This window comes from Rattus rattus, chromosome 10 (genome assembly GCF_011064425.1).
Source record: "Rattus rattus isolate New Zealand chromosome 10, Rrattus_CSIRO_v1, whole genome shotgun sequence".
Taxonomy (NCBI): Eukaryota; Metazoa; Chordata; class Mammalia; order Rodentia; family Muridae; genus Rattus; species Rattus rattus.
The window spans coordinates 90,999,033-91,016,339 of NC_046163.1; the positions used below are offsets into that span (position 1 = coordinate 90,999,033).

The 17,307-nt window shown below is 41.0% G+C and overlaps 1 protein-coding gene across 1 annotated transcript in view; it reads right to left on the reverse strand.

Moving 5' to 3' along the window:
• Cdh20 (cadherin 20) overlaps nucleotides 1-16,584 on the reverse strand; it is a 257,443-nt gene extending 240,859 nt beyond the window's left edge. The window contains exon 1 of the mRNA XM_032915745.1: nucleotides 16,473-16,584. The gene's annotated coding sequence lies outside the window, so the exon portion shown is untranslated. The remainder of the gene's footprint in view (nucleotides 1-16,472) is intronic.
• Nucleotides 16,585-17,307: the final 723 nt, after the last annotated feature.

The following is a 17,307-nucleotide window of genomic DNA, read 5'->3' on the forward strand; positions in this document are numbered from 1 at the left end:
TCGTGCTTACTCTATTACACTTATCCTTGTGGGGCAGCACTCTGGTGGCTCTCCATGGAGACCTTCTGGTCAGGCTAGGCGCAAAGGTTTAGGAGAAGGGGAGAGATCTCTGGCAGGGAGGGGGAAGGGCTTCAGCTCCTAGTGCTGCTCCACCTCTGTTTCTGGCAGGGCTGAGCCAGCAGGGGACTGACCAGCTTGCAAGCGGTGAAGGGGTGCCTCTGGTGATTTCTGGAGAGCAGATCTCTTCCCCAAGTGAAGGTGTGACAGCTCTTATGACAGAAGCTCTCAGATGATGGAATAATTTCTGCACAGCTTTCATCCTTCTGTATAGTATTCTTAAATACAGGTTTGGAACAGGTCAGGGTCTGGCAGTGGGTACTTCCTATTTCTTGGCTTGAGAGCCTGGGAATACTTCATCTACATATTTGGGGGCATGGCCCTGCTTCTATGTGACTGATCTGTCTTGAGTCTACATGACTTGTCCTTATGTCCTCACCTGTTGAGGAGGGGCTTGAGGCTTGAGGCGTTGCCCTGTGTGACTAATCTGTCTTTAGCCTTTGTAACCTGTGATCACTCTCCCTCACCTGTGGAGGAGGGGCTTGGGGCATTGCCCTACATGACTGCTCTGTCTCTAACCTCTCTACATTGAGTTGTCCCGGCTGTAGCTATGTGAAGGGCCTGATCTTCTGGGAGACTGGGAATGCTCTTGCCTTCCCTTTTAGGGTCCACAGGGATTGGACCTATCTCAACCAAAAATCAGGGTACCTTTCACAGTCCACCGCCCTACATATCCCCAATAATTGAATATGTAGGCGGGTGAAAATAGTAGATATTGCTTTTCTCAATAAAATTATATAAATAAATTACAAGATCACCAATAACTTTTTTTTTATTAACTTGAGTATTTCTTATTTACATTTCGAGTGTTATTCCCTTTCCCGGTTTCCGGGCAAACTTCCCCCTAGTCCCTCCTCCTCCCCTTCTTTATGGGTGTTCCCCTCCCCATCCTTCCCCCATTGCCGCCCTCCCCCCAACAATCCCGTTCACTGGGGGTTCAGTCTTGGCAGGACCAAGGGCTTCCCCTTCCACTGGTGCTCTTCCTAGGCTATTCATTGCTACCTATGAGGTCAGAGTCCAGGGTCAGTCCATGTATAGTCTTTAGGTAGTGGCTTAGTCCCTGGAAGCTCTGGTTGCTTGGCATTGTTGTTCATAAGGGGTCTCGAGCTCCTTGAAGCTCTTCCAGTTCTTTCTCTGATTCCTTCAACGGGGGTCCCGTTCTCAGTTCAGTGGTTTGCTGCTGGCATTCGCCTCTGTATTTGCTGTATTGTGGCTGTGTCTCTCGGGAGCGATCTACATCCGGCTCCTGTCGGCCTGCACTTCTTTGCTTCATCCATCTTGTCTAATTGGATGGCTGTATATGTATGGGCCACACATGTGGGGCAGGCTCTGAATGGGTGTTCCTTCTGTGTCTGTTTTAATCTTTTGCCTCTCTATTCCCTGCCAAGGGTATTCTTGTGCCCTTTTAAAGAAGGAGTGAAGCATTCACATTTTGATCATCCGTCTTGAGTTTCATTTGTTCTAGGCATCTAGGGTAATTCAAGCATTTGGGCTAATAGCCACTTATCAATGAGTGCATACCATGTATGTTTTTCTGTGATTGGGTTAGCTCACTCAGCATGATATTTTCCAGTTCCAACCATTTGCCTACGAATTTCATAAAGTCATTGTTTTTGATAGCTGAGTAATATTCCATTGTGTAGATGTACCACATTTTCTGTATCCATTCCTCTGTTGAAGGGCATCTGGGTTCTTTCCAGCTTCTGGCTATTATAAATAAGGCTGCGATGAACATAGTGGAGCACGTGTCTTTTTATATGTTGGGGCATCTTTTGGGTATATGCCCAAGAGAGGTATAGCTGGATCCCGAGGCAGTTCAATGTCCAATTTTCTGAGGAACCTCCAGACTGATTTCCAGAATGGTTGTACCAGTCTGCAATCCCACCAACAATGGAGGAGTGTTCCTCTTTCTCCGCATCCTCGCCAGCATTTGCTGTCACCTGAGTTTTTGATCTTAGCCATTCTCACTGGTGTGATCACCAATAACTTCTAAGGCAAAAACTATTCAGGCACACCGAGTGCAAGAAAATGACATGGAAATTTCTGGTCCATTCCTCCTGCCAATGCTTGTACCCTTGGAGACAGTTGCCACTGCTGCTGCTGCCACTACTGCCACCTCTCTACTCTCTAGCTCAGAACAATTCATCATTAGCAAGTTCACCACTGTGCTGAGATAAAATATGCTTCCAAGCATTTTTGGTCAGTGATCATGGTTCACGCCTGCAAGGGCATACAGAATAAATGGATTTAGTTTTTAAATGACGAGATCCCTGATACTTGAAGATGCCTATTTTAGTTCTCTACAATGTGCTGTATGTCAGGTTTTCCATTTGAAGACCTTCAACCATGTCTCATCAGAACATGTTATAGGACCCTTCCCAGTGGTGGTCATTTCCATATTATGACCCAAGGAGAATGTGAAGAATGGAACCTTATCATAGCAAGTGCACCTTGGCCAAGATCAGAGCATAGTAGCTTATCACTAGAAATATGAAATAAGCAAGTACTTTGTGACTTGATTATGGGAATTCCCTCTGCAGCTGAGTGTGCTTTATGTGCCCCTTCAATTTCCATGTGGATGCAGTTCGTTTTCTGCACCGGCAGGTGGCTGTGCTCCATTTCATCCTGGTAAGCGTAGTACATGCCTCTTCGATCCTACATCTTTATCTAGTGTATTATCATTCTGGTTTCACAGAAATTGTAACTATGATGGTCATACAATAATGTGCACAAACATGACACCAATTAAAGTAAAATGTAATATGTGATAAGTTTAGACAGGCGCCTACAACAGGGCATCAAAACACTATACTAAACTAACCATGACTTCATTGATTCATTGAAGAACTATGTATTCCTAGGGACTGGTGATGAAGTTCAATGGTGGTGCTTACATAGAATTCACGGGACTCTGGGTTCTTTCCCACTTTGGGGTTGTGGAAAGATGAAAGTGATAAAAGGCATGGAGTCCTTGGTTTGCTCCCCAGTATAATACTCAAAAACCAAATAATTTACTCTGTAGCATTTGTGAGGCAGAGGCAGGAGGATTGTGAGTTTCAGGCTAGACTAGGCTAACCTATAACATACTGACACTCTGGTTAAAAAAAAGTTAGGACAGGAAACGTGAGGTGGTGTCAGCAGCATGAACATACATGGTCCTGGGTTCCATCACTAGCATGGAGAAAAAAGTTTTTCAGCATTTTGGCAGACATCACCCTCAGGAACACAACGGTGTTCTCCTACAAGTTTCTAATAGATCGTCTATTAATTAGTTTGAAGAAAACTGTGATTCAGTTTTTCAACCATTTTCCAGTCATTTTTGGTAGACTAAGGCAGTCTCAGATATCTCTTAGTCAATTTGAGACTCCATGAGCTTATTCAGGAGAGACCTGGTCTTAATGAAGGTAGGTTGACAATTATTTTTCTCCAAAGAATTATCTAGTCATTTTTACAAACATATAATATGTCTAGTATAGTTACAAAAATATTTAGGATTTGAAAATTGGGTACTGCCACTCTCAAATTGAAAACTTTATATCTTTAATATGCAAGCATGGAATAGCTCTCAACTAGTGTAGTTTTGACCATTGGGAACATTTTCGGCAATGATTGTGGGCAGTTGATTGTCCCAAATGGTATGGCATTATTATCATGTAGATAGGCACACTCATACATGGTCTTTAGTGAAAAGGTTTCTCTACCAGAAAAGTAGTGTGGTAAAATATGAGCAGCCATGGGGCTTTGAGAACCATTACTAGAAGGAGGCAGTGCAACTGAGTAGTTTGATGATGTTGGGTCTTGGGTCTTGTGTTGGAAATATGCCTACATTGCATAGTCTCTTGTGCCTTTGTTTCAACATGTGTAGTATGATAGTAACATACAGAAGACTCTGAACACAGCATTTCAACCAGAAGTAATATACTTATTAGGTGATAATTGTTATTGTTGTATTTTCTTTCTTGCTTGATGTCATACATTTTAGTTTGACATGAGTGAATATTTAGAAGTACCATAGTACATTACATTTTTTGTGTGTTTAAAGAAACAACCCTGTGCAGTTTGTTTGTTTAATGTTAGCTAGCTCCAGAAATGACACGATGTCCTCTGTCCTTTATACTTAGCTTCCTGAAATAGTCCACCAAGATGAGATGCTGAACTTCCAAATGGATTAATTTTTTAAATGATTACTCAAGGTTTTTATTTCCAAAAATGAGTATGACTCACATTTTTAGACTAAAATAGATGTTTCCAATATCCTATAGTTGAGAGTACAGGCTAAGGTATAGGTAATGCAACTGAAATACTTCAAAACTAACGTCAACAGAGATGTATTTGGTCACAAGATGTAAAGTGTTTCACACAGAATTTGGTAAATATGACAATGCTATAATGGTACTTAATCTTTAGTTATGAATATTCTTGAGAAATATTGCTTTTTTTTGGAAATTATATCCAAAGATGTTCACTCTTATTTAGTTATCCCCAAAGTCTACATGACTCAGACTGTTAACTACTTGCTTTCAGTGATGTAATGATGATGATTGTGCAAATTTGTATGCCAAGTAAAGCCTCTACTGTGTCAACTCAAGGAGTTTGCAAAGGAGAAAGCTCAGAAATGATATTGCATTAGAATCTGATGGGTTACGACAATGGGCCAAATGTTTATGAACTTTAGAATTCCCAAGCTGAAATTTCATCTTCCTCTGCGTGATGGTATTCAGAGTAAATGTCTTGGGTGGTAACTGTATCACAAATGTGAGAATCTTCTGAATGGAATTCGTTTTTATAAGAATATTTTATAAGAAAGTACTATTTTCAGTAGTGGCGGAATACAAGAAAAAAAGAGTAGTCTGCAGCCCTCAGCATAACCCATAATGCTAGCATCCTGATGTGTTTACATCTATAAAAACTAAATTTCTGTTGTCTATTAGTTACCCAACCTGCAATGCTCTGATATAATATGTTAAAAGGCAAAAATATAAGAGAATATAGAAGTTTGCACATGGAATGAACACAAATTTTTGTAACATCTATCAGTTTTACTTAAAGGCAATGAAGTATCACAGGGTATGTCTGCGCATTCTAGGGTAGGATCCACATCCAGAAGTTGGGCAACACAAACAAGTGGCTTAGCACTTTGTGGACTTTTTGTTTCATTCAATTTTATTTGGACGTATTTTTGTCTTGGTAGTTTTGTTATTTATTTTGATTTCCTCTTTTGTTTTGATGTTGAGAAAAGGTTGAACATGAAGTCGCATGGGTAGGAAAGTGAGGAGATAAGAAGAGATGGAGGAGGAGAAAACACAATCAAAAAAAGGTATTGTATGAATCCTTAGCCAGACTAACCAGAGGGCACAGAGAATGTATCCAAATTAACAAAATCAAAACTGAAAAGGGAGACATAACAGTAGAATCTGAGGAAATTCAAAAAAACATCCGAACCTATACAAAAGCATATATTCAAAGAAACTGGAAAATCTGGAGGAAATGGACACTTTTCAAGACAAATACCAGGTACCAAAGAAAAATCAGGAACAGATAATCCATCTAAACAACCCCATAACTCCTAAAGAAATAGAAGCAGTTATTTAAAGTCTCCCAAACAAACAAACAAAAACAAAACAAAACAAAAAAAACCAAAACAAACAAACAAACAAAAAACAACCCAGGACTAGATGGGTTCAGGACAGAAATCTATCAGACCTTCATAGAAGACCTCATACCAATATTGTTCAAACTTGTCCATAAAATAGAAATGGACAGAGCACTACCAAATTTCTTTTATGAAACCACAATTACGCTTATACCCAAACCACACAAAGACACAACAAAGAAAGAGAACTTCATACCAATTTCCTTTATGAATATCGATGCAAAAATACTCAATAAAATTCTTGTACTCTTAATCCAAGAACACATCAAAACAATCATCCATCATGATCAATAGGCTTCATCCCAGGGATGCAAGATGGCTCAATATACGGAAATCCATCACCATATAAACAAACTCAAAGGAAAAAACTTAATAATCATTTCATTAGATTCTGAAAAGCATTTGAAAAAATTCAACACTCTTTCATGATAAAAGTCCTGGAAAGATCTGGAATTCAAGGCCCATATCTAAACATAGTAAAAGCAATATACAGCAAACTAGTAGTCAACATTAAACTAAATGGAGAGAAACTTGAAGCAATCCCACTAAAATCAGGGACTAGACAAGGCTGCCCACTCTCTCCCTATTTATTCAATATAGTACTCAAAGTCCTAGCCAGACCAATCAGACAACAAATGGAGGTCAAAGGAATATAAATTGGAAAAGAAGAAGTAAAATATCACTATGATAGTATACTTAACTGACGCCAAAAGTTCCATCATAGAACTACTAGCCCAATAAACAACTTCAGCAAAGTGGCTGGGTATAAAATTTACTAAAAAAAATCAGTAGCCTTCTTCTCCTCAAAGGATAAACAGGCTGAGAAAGAAGTTAGGGAAATGACACCCTTCACAATAGTCCCAAATAATATAAAATACCTCGGTGTGACTTTAACCAAGCAAGTGAAAGATCTGTATGACCAGAACTTCAAGTGTCTGAAGAAAAAAATTGAACAAGATCTCAGAAGATGAAAAAAACCCCATGCTTATGAATTGGAAGTATTAATATAGTAAAAATGGCCATTTTGCCAAAAGCAATCTATAGATTCGATGCAATCTCCATCAAAAATCCAATGCAATTCTTCATAGACTTAGAAAGAGCAATTTGTAAATTCATTTGGAATAATAAAAAACCCAGGATAGGAAAAACTATACTCAACTATAATAGAACTTCCTGGGGAATCACCATCCTGGACCTCAAGCAGTACTACAAAACAATAGTGCTAAAAACTGTATGGTATTGGTACAGAGACAGGCAGGTAGATCAGTGGAACAGAATTGAAGACCCAGAAATGGACCCACACACCTATGGTCACTTGGTCTTTGACAAAGTAGCCAAAACCATCCAATGGAAATAAGTTAGCATTTTCAACATATGGTGCTGGTTCAACTGGAAGGTCAGCATGTAGGAGAATGCAAATTGATCCATTCTTATTGCACGTTGTACAAGCTTAAGTCCAAGTGAATCAAGGACCTCCACATAAAATTAGATACACTCAAACTAATACAAGAATAACTGCAGAAAAGCCTCAAACACATGGGCACTGGGGAAAATTTCCTAAACAAAACACCAATGGCTTATGCTCTAAAATCAAGAATCTACAAATAGGACATCATAAAACTGCAAAGCTTCTGTAAGGCAAAGGAGACTATCATTAGGACAAAATGGCAACCAACAGATTAGGAAAAGATCTTTAAAATCCTACATCTGATAGAGGGCTAATATCCAAAAAAATAGAAAGAACTCAGGAAGTTAGACTCCAGAGAGCCAAATAACCCTATTAAAAATGGGGTAGAGAGCTAAACAAACAATTCACAGCTGAGGACTATTGAATGGCTGGGAAGTACCTAAAGAAAACCCAACATCCATCAGGGAAATGCAAATCAAAAGAACCCTGAGATTCCACCTCACACCTGCCATAATAGCTAAGATCAAAAATTCAAGTGACAACAGAAGCTGGCCTGGACGCAGAGAAAGAGGAACACTCCTCTATTGTTGCGTGCTCAACAATGCTCATAGCAGCCTTACTTATAGTAGCCAGAATCTGGAAAGAACCCAGATGCCCTTCAACAGAGGAATGGATACAGAAAATGTGGTACATCTACACAATGGAGTACTACTCAGCTATGAAAAACAATAACTTCATGAAATACATGGATAAATGGATTGACCTAGAAAATATCATCCTGAGTAAGGTAACCCAATCACAGAAAAACACACATGGTATGCACTCACTGATAAGTGGATATTAGCCCAAAAGCTCGAATGACCCAAGATACAGTCCACAGACCACAGGAAGCTCAAGAAGAAGGATAGCAAAATATGGATGTTTCACTCCTTCTTAAAAAGGAGAACAAAAATATTCATAGGAGGGGTTACGGATGCAAAGTTTGGAACAGTGACTGAAGGAACAGCCATTCAGAGTCTGCCCCTCATGTGCCATATATATATATATATATATATATATATATATATATATATATATATATATATCTCCACCAAGACTAGATGAGATTGATAAAGCTAAAAAGTGCATCCTCACAGGAACCAGATATAGATTTCTCCTGAGAGAAACAGCCAAGGCATGTCAAATATAGAGGAGAATGCTAGCAGCAAACCATTGAGCTGAGAACGGGACCCCCGTTGGAGGAATCAGAGAAAGGATTGAAAGAGCTGAAGGGGCTTGCAATGCCATAAGAACAACAATGCCAACCAACCAGAGTTCCCAGGGACTAAACCACTACCCAAAGACCATACATGGACAGACCCATGGTTCCAAATGCATATGTAGCAGAGGATGGCCTTGTTAGACAATAATGGAAGGAGAAGCCCTTGACTCTGCCAAGGTAGGACCCCCAATGTAGGGGAATGTCAGAGGGTGGGACAGGGGGGTAGATGGGGAAGGGAACACCCTTATAGAAGAACAGGAGGAGGATGTGATAGGGGGCTTATGTAGGAAAAACCCCGAAAGGAAATAACATTTAAAATGTAAATTAAAACAATCCAATAAAAAACAAGATATTGTATGAGAAATTTTAATTAAATAAAAACATTTTACAAATCCAGATAAAGTATCTTTTATGTGAAATTCATTTAACCAGTTTCTCAGAAAATTATTGAATGATATTATATCTGTTGGTTTATAAACAAATTATGATTAACAAATACATACAGGTTGGCTCTTTACTTAGATTGGACAAATATTTGCTAAACATTGACTTCATCAAATGAAGTAATCAGGGATGATATAAAATACACTGTTTTTTTAGGGTACTATAGTACTAGTTTTATTCGTATATCTTAAAATAAATTTATCTAATACATTTAGGCATAGGCACACTTGAAATTTCTACTCAATAAATTATGTTTTCTATTTTATAAGCTATCTTTTAAACTACTGGTAGAAAATGGAAATCAGAATTTGATTTGCCCAAAATTGTCAAGCAGAGAGTAAGGAAGCTGTACTTGACTCATTTTCTGTGCAACTTTGACCACAACCTAGTAAACAATCTTCTCAGGGAACAAGATGTAATTGGATCATCATGGTAATTCTATCCAGCCTTTCTCATGACTTCTTTATCCCAACTATATCAACATATTACACTATGTACTGCTCTCCGGAAAATACTAAGACCAACATGTTCATACAACATTTAAATGAGGGCAGACCTTTAACACATGGGATAAAATTTACTTACAGATGTTTTAGTTCCTCTGAAGCATCTGATTTTCAACCTTAGAGTGGAAGAATAAAGTAGCTTATCTTATGTAAGGCAGTGCTAGAGCAGGTGTGTAGAAGAGTATTGGTCACAGGTTTACCATGTGAGTGCCAAGCCTTGAGTTTCTCTGGTTCTTCCAGATGTTTTAAGCAGGGCTACAGTTTTATAGTTGAGCCTGACCTTTGGCCATGTGTCAGAAAAACATGTGTGCTCATTGGTTTTAGCCCTTGTCATGGAAAAAACACTTGCTTTATTAATTACCCCATAATTGGGTGGTACAAGAAACCATACAGGTACTTAGTAATAATTGGTCTAGTTAGGAATCAGTACTTAAAACCTAGGTGCCAGACAACTGAAAAACCATCAAACGATAGTATCTCCTTTATTACAGAGAGATACTGCACATTTTGGGTAGCTTATGTGAGTATAATTACATTCAGTATTTGAGTTAAAATTTAAAAAGAAATATAAAAATATTTAACTTCAAGATTTCCTACTCTCTTATCTACTCCATGTTCACTGTAGAACATTAGCGATAATTATTACAGTTGGGAACATCTTGCTTGTTTAAAAATAACCAAGACCATTAGGGAATTTAGGTTTAAGTAGAGTAAATACATCTAACTTGAACATGCTATTGATTTATTTTTCCTTACATTATAGAAAATTATCAAAACTAAAAATCTGCACATAAAGGTAAGCGTCACTGGAATGAAAGGGCAGGGTGGGAATCCAGTCTTAAACCACATATCAGACTGGGGTTAGTGACCAAGAATTATGAAGAACTCAAGCATCCTAACGTGAAGACATAGGACTGAAATCAAAGAAGCAAGCAACGTACTTGAATAGGTATCTTTCTAAAGGAGGAAATAAAAATAGCCAACGAGTACACAAAGGCTTAAAGCATGTTTAACGTCTCTAATCACCAGAGAAATGATTATCAAAATATTACATCACTTCAGCTCTGCTATTATAAATTTCTGAAAATTACAAGAGGTAAGGCATGTTCATGAGTGTGTGGGCAAGAGGGAATCCTTGTACATCATTGTCAGTAGTGTAGAGTGAAATAGACATCATGCAAAAGAGCATGGAACTTCCTAAAGAAGCCAGATGGGGACACTGTATGTTCCTGACTCTTCTGAGAGAATACCAAGAGAAACAAGCTCATCACCTTGCAATGGCTGTTTCACATTCGTGTTTACTGACACACCAGTCACATCAGTCAATGTACAAATGCAGTCCAGGCATAGCTACAGAGTGAGCGAACTGGCACATGCATATGAAGATGTATGCCTCAACTATATATGCAGGGACACGAAGAACATTCAGCAGAGTGAAATACACTATACAGAGAAAGAATAACATTGCATGGCCTCATTTATATAATTGTCACAATGGAAAAGGAGAGAGCTGTGGAAAGAAAATAAAAGCATCATTCACCAGGGGCAAGGCTTGGAATAAGGGCAGATGTAGAGCAAAAGATAGAAATGTGGAAGCGAAATGAGTTCGAAGTTGGACGTTAGTTTAGAGCATCACAGTGTAGCATGCCTTTGTCCAATGGCTAGATGGTGGCTGCTCTTTCACAGGAAGATGGGCAACTGTGTGGGGTGATTGGGATGTTCATTATGTTTCTCTAAAGTAAGGATGATACTCTTTTATGCACATTATAATGTCTTACTGTATACCTTAAATATAATTTAGCTCTTTAAGTTTCCTAAAAAATAATGAGGGCTAGGAGTGTAGCTCAGGAGAACAGTACTTGAGTAGTATCCGGACACCTTACAGAGGATAAAAACTTTGTTAAAATTAAAAACAATAAGCTATCATATATTTATTAAGAATATACTACAAGTAAAATTCTAGTTAGGAGCTATAAAGGAAGCCAGGAACTAAAACTATAATTTCTTTTATAAGAGATGTCTCTTTTTTCTTAAAAGATAACTACATTCCCCAGAATATGCTCTAAACTCAGATTGCCAAACTGTCCTAAAAATTGCAAACCAAACCAAACCCAAAGTCCCCAAAAAATCATTTCAGGTTCCAAGTATGTTTTATAACATGTCAGGTACCTATGAAGACCAGAAGGTCAGTTTCTGAAGTTCAGTCTCACTTTCAACCATGTGGAACCCGGGATCAAACTTAGAGCATCAAGCTTGGCAGCAAGCACCTTTACCCACCAGCCTTCTTGCCACGCCTATGTATATTGTTGGCCTCAGTATAGTTGCAGGGGACTTTACCTGACCAGTGCTTATGTTTCTAGAAGAAGTGAATGATATTATAGAAGTTTTATTTGTTTTAAAAAGCAGTAAGGCTCGTAGCTTTACTGAGCATTGATAAACCTCCAAACACAATGCTCTCTGATTTATGAGCTCTGAAATGCTAAGACATCCTTTGAAGTGAGTTGGGACATTTTTATTTTGTGTTGTACTTGAGTAATGCTTTAAGTAGAGTGTTCCCAGGGTTCTAAAATTGTCAGTCCATGTGTAATTAGGAGTGTTCTCATCTAGACCATCTCTGTTAGCAAGAGATGGTGGATTATTCTGGAAAACTACTCAGCAAGCCATGAATAGCAATTAAATGTGAAAAGACTAAATTCCTCTTTAAAATGGGTTGTTGCCATAACTTAATGTGGCAATGTGACTTTCTATTTTTAATTGCTATAGAAAGTGCATTTCGTGAAATAGATTTTTTTTCTGCTGAGAGCTAGATAGTTCTATATTTTGAGCCATTTACATTTTGTAACATCTAGCAAGTGTTCTGCCTGCTTGATACCTTTTGATTCATGGTGGATAAAAACCCTAAAGGTTAGTAAAGAAACTGCCATCCTTCTTAAACAAAGAGACAAGATGAATATCTAAGATAAATTGAGTATTTCTCCCCACAAAACTGCATGACCTTATCTTACTTCATTATGCTGTCTCTACAACAGTGCTTTTTATTCCCAGAACAATTATACTTAACACTGACACTTAAAGATAGTCCTTTTTCAATTCAAACAGAAGCAACCTCGATCCATATCCTCTGCCAATATTAGGATTGCAGGAGTTTGCTGTCTGATGAATGCACGTGTCTCCACTTGCCTGTCTTGGACACTAAGGGTCTCCTGCCATCTGTGGTCCCCACGTCTGTCTATTATGCCTCTAATAACTAGAATTGCTCAGTTGCTTAAACGATGTTGGTCATTCAAAATGCATTTTCTTTTGCCTCTAAATTGCAGATGTAAATAGAGAGGAGGGTATATCTTTGATGTAATGTACAGCATTAGTCATTGTGTGCAAAATCCACTTCAAAGGAGAAAATTAATAAATGTCAAGAATGGAGAAATTTCTCCTTGAACTTTAAATTCCTGTGAAAAGTGCTGAAGAATGACCAGAGTCTGGTAACATTTTTATATATTTTGACGGAGTTGACAATGAAAGTAAAGCCTAATATTTTCTAATTAATATTGAACATATCGAACACATTCCTAATATAGCATCATATGCTGGCTTTAAGACATTAAAATTCTTGTCCCCAGTCAAAACAGAGTAAAAGGGGGGACAGAGTGATGTCTCAGCTCTCCACTCTCTCCACCCCAACCAGCACTAAGTGCCACCATGAAGTGAGAGAAGGGCAGATGAAGGTAGTAAATGCCGCTTTCTTATGTCCCCAGTTGCTCTTACTTCTGTTGCTTTGCAGCTCTGATTGCGGCACTGCAGGTTAGAATGAACAGTTAGCTGTAATTATTCCAGTCACACCACCCCACAATGAAATCTTTATCCCGTGTTTACAGCCGTCTTTGGCAGAGGCTGTCTTGCTGTCTCTAAACTAAGAAGAACCACCCTTTGGCTCCTCTCGGCATCAGCTGCCTGAGTTTCAGGCTGGGATCCCAATAATCAGACTTCTTTTTCTTCCAAAGTGGACTTCTTCTTCTTTTTTTACGGGTGAAAAGACCTATTCTCATCACCCCCCATATATCCTGGCTGATTTATGCCCTAGCCACAGCAGCTCTTCCTTCCGTGTCTCTCTCTGTACATTTTCCTTCCTTCCTAGACTGCTACTAGACAAACCACATTTGAAGTTCAAGATTGTACAAATAAGTGCATAAAATGCTAATGTAAACAGTTCTCAATACTGTGAGGGGAAAAATATAAGACCTGGTAGATGGGTAGAGAGAAATCAGATTTTCTTTTTTCATTTCTAAACTCCTAATTTTCTAGCTCAAAGGCTTTTCTATAGCCTTGTCACCAGAAGACATCAGTGTTTCTCAGTGGCTCTCTTGATGAGGTCCAGCTATTTATTTAAATTCATCAACAGCTGTAGACTGAGAAGTTCCAGAGTGAGAGGAAAATTGAGAATCAAACCAGGGTCTGAAAGCAGACTTCTGAGTCCTCTGGGACTGTTCCAGTCTTTAAGCAAAAAAGAAGTCCTTCCAAGGCAAAAGTCAGGAGCAGGCACTGCCATCATTTAAAGTGATGTTCTCAACTTTCCTAATGCTGCAACCCTTTAACACAACTGCTTATACTGTGGTGATCACAATAATGAAGTTAATTTTGTTGTTACTTCAGAACTATAATTATAAATATCTGTGTTTTCCCATGGTCTTAGGCGACCCATGTGAAAGGATCACCTGACCCCAGAAAGATTGCAAATCACAGGTTGAGAACCCCTGATTTGAAGTTTCCTAACAGAGGTAGCAAAAGGACCCATTTGATGCAGTGAATCAGAGAACATAGGAAAACCACTGCTGGGTCCACTCATCATTCTAAAACACTCAACTTCTTTGCACCTTACCTCCCAGTCTTGAAACCCTAATTGACATTCCTCTAACAATCCTCAATCTCTCCTCTCAAACCGCAGCACTTACAACAGTCATAGGACCTCTCTGATGACAACTGGGTCATAAAATTTTACAGAGCAGAAAGGTAGGAGGGGAGTGGTTCAGTAGTACAAACATTGATTAAATTCCCCAGCAACTCTCCCCAAATTAAAGATACTTTTTCCTACCAGTATGCACAAGAATGTCAAGAATGCTAAGTCATTTTTATGATTGTACTTCGCTTTTCCATTTTAATGTCACACTGCCACATGGCACACATGCTAAAAATGTACCTCCTTAACCTGCGCGGTAGCAAACTTTTCACAGAACATTAAGACTGCGTGTTTTATAGACTGTCCTTTCTCAGTGTGCTCAAAGCACTTTTAAAAATACAAAATTAGACCATCTTGTGAGTAGGGTCCCATTAGAAAGGCTTCTCAGTGCTTTGGCAAAGGGAAATCAGAAGCACGGGAAAGGTCACCCCAAAGTCAGCGGCCACAGCGCAGCTGACTCTAGGAGCTCGATTCCAGGTTATCTATGTCCTACTTGCACGACATTTGTCTTTCTTCTCTGGCAGAAAAGGATGTGGGCAGCACAGAAGCCTCATCTCCTGCACTCAGTAATTGCCAGGTCGTCCACACTCCTGCCTTATTTTCTGCTTCATCAGCAGGGCCAAGCCTGTGCCCTGGAACAGATCTAATCGAGGGCTAAGCCAAGAGGGTAAAAACCAACCTCAGCTGTCCTTGAGGCTTCCCCTAAGTCTAAAGGGAAGGTTGCCCATGCGAGGGAGCACACACAAAAGGCTATAGGTGTTCTGCAACTGCGAGCAAGTGAGGAGTCCAGGCAGCAGACATGCACAGGGAGGGAAAGCTGGGTCAAGTGTGGAGTCCAGGGTGGCTCTGCCTCCACCTTGAGAAGAGATAGGAAGGTGAGTGGATAGGGAATCAGTGCCTTGCACCATTGTAAAGACTTTCTCTTGTTTGTGCTTTTCTCAGTTAGATTCAGTCTTCAGCAGGGTCCCTGACATCACAATTCTGGAGCATTTGTTTTCTTTGATGGAGACAAATCAGAGACTAGAGGAGGTCTGGTTACATTATGAGGGACAGCTGCTTAAGACTCAATTTCTCAATTTCCGTACTATTATCAACGTCCCCAACCCAAATCCTTCCTGAAGTCCAAGTATGTAAAAACAACGTTACTAATAATCGTTTTGATTCCACAGTAAACTCCGAATCTATGCAGCGATTAACTCTACTGTTCTCTGATGCCAGGGTTCCAGCCCCACTCCTGCCTCTGTACATAGGTAGGCTAAGCCGGGAAATAACTAAAGGACTCCGGTGTCCCCTTGAAGTTGTCCCCCCTCACCCCATATTCAGCTGCCACAGCTTGGAGGCCAGCTTACAGTCCGTCTTAGTTGCTAAGGACAGGCTGGGACATGATGGAAGCGTTTTCTTTGTATATGTGAACGTTTCACCTTATCTGACTCCTTTTACTCGCCGGTCACCTCCGGGCTTTGTCCAAACACCACCACCAAGACCAGAAGAGCTCAAACCACCCGCGCACAATTCAGAGCTTTCCCAGGGATTGCTAGGATTGTGAGACAGGAAATCCGGAGAGTTGGTGATGTCCGGCAGGTGGCAGGGACGAGAGTTACCACCACACCACATTCTCCTCCCACCGCTGAGCTTTGTTGCGGGGGTGCCTCGCATCCCAGAGCCAGGACCGATCTGTGCGTGCCTCGGATCCTCTGCTCAGAGCACAACTAGCTCGTTGGGGACTCGGGCATCCTCTCACTTGGCAGTATGGAGGAGATGCTGCTGACCACAAGGGAAGCGAAGGGCTCAAGTCAAGCTCCCTGGCACCCCGCGCTCCCCATGTCACCATCACCCAGGCGAGCACATCCCAGTGCGCAGCACCCTCCACCTGCCTGGCTGTCCCACTGCGCGGCAGCTTTCCCAAACCTAGAGCAACCCACTAGCAGAGGACATCCCTTCCTGCACCCCCTCCCCGAAAAAGTCCCAGGAAGTGGAACCCTGGTCAGCAGGGAGGTCCCCTAGGGTAGCGGAGAGTTGGGGGGAAGGCACTACGCAGAGCTGGACCGCGCATAGTGCACCTGGCTTTCCCAGAGTGACCTCTGGTGCCTGGGGACAGAGGCAGGAGGACCGACCTGAGCCCTCAGCTTTACCTGGCACAGCCGGCGACTCTCCGGAGATGTTGAGACTCCGCCGTGGCGGGTGTCCAGCTCACATCGCTGCCTTCCTCTTTGGGCGAACGGGTGTCCCGCCGAGTCCCTTCGCTTCAGCTCGCCTCTCTGCCCCCGCCCCACCCCCCTTCCCCCCAAGTCAAAAGTGTCACAGCTCTACAGCCTTCGGATGTTTCCAAAGTCTCCGCGTGATCACTGTGAGTTAAGAGCTGATGACAAGAGCAGCAAATCCGCTGATGCCCGCGGCGCCCCCAGCTCTCTGCCAGGAGGGTGAAAAGGGCTGCCCGGTCCTCCTGGTCACCGTCCTCTAAGACCAGCGCGCGGTCCGCTTCTTCCCCTCCCTCGCGCTTTTCCAAGCCCGAGTGGCTGCCTCCTGCCTGTACCGCGGGTCCTGGTTCCCCTGCTCATGAATATTCTGACAGAGGCTAATGCTGTTGAAGTAAATTGAATTAGCCAATTGGTGCCAGGAATGTGCGCTCCTTCCTTCTGAGGAGCTGTCTGGAACCCCACCAGAAGAAAGCAATTAAAGTCCCGGTTGGCACCCCGTGGTTTAGACTAGAGAGGGGCAAAATGGGTTAATTCTTTAAACGCAGTTTAAAAACCACATTTAAATGTTTAAACTCCTTTATTGGCTGGGGGAGTTAGAAAGTGCTAACCCAGAGAGGGATGAAAAAGAACAGAGGGCAGGAGGACGCTGGTGTGTGAGTGTTGGGGGTGGGAGGGTGCATCTAAACTTTGCCAGGAAGTTGAGGTGACTTATCTTGAGGAGATGCTGGGTTCTGGAAGGTGCAGTTCATGATGGGAATAGAAAAAGAGA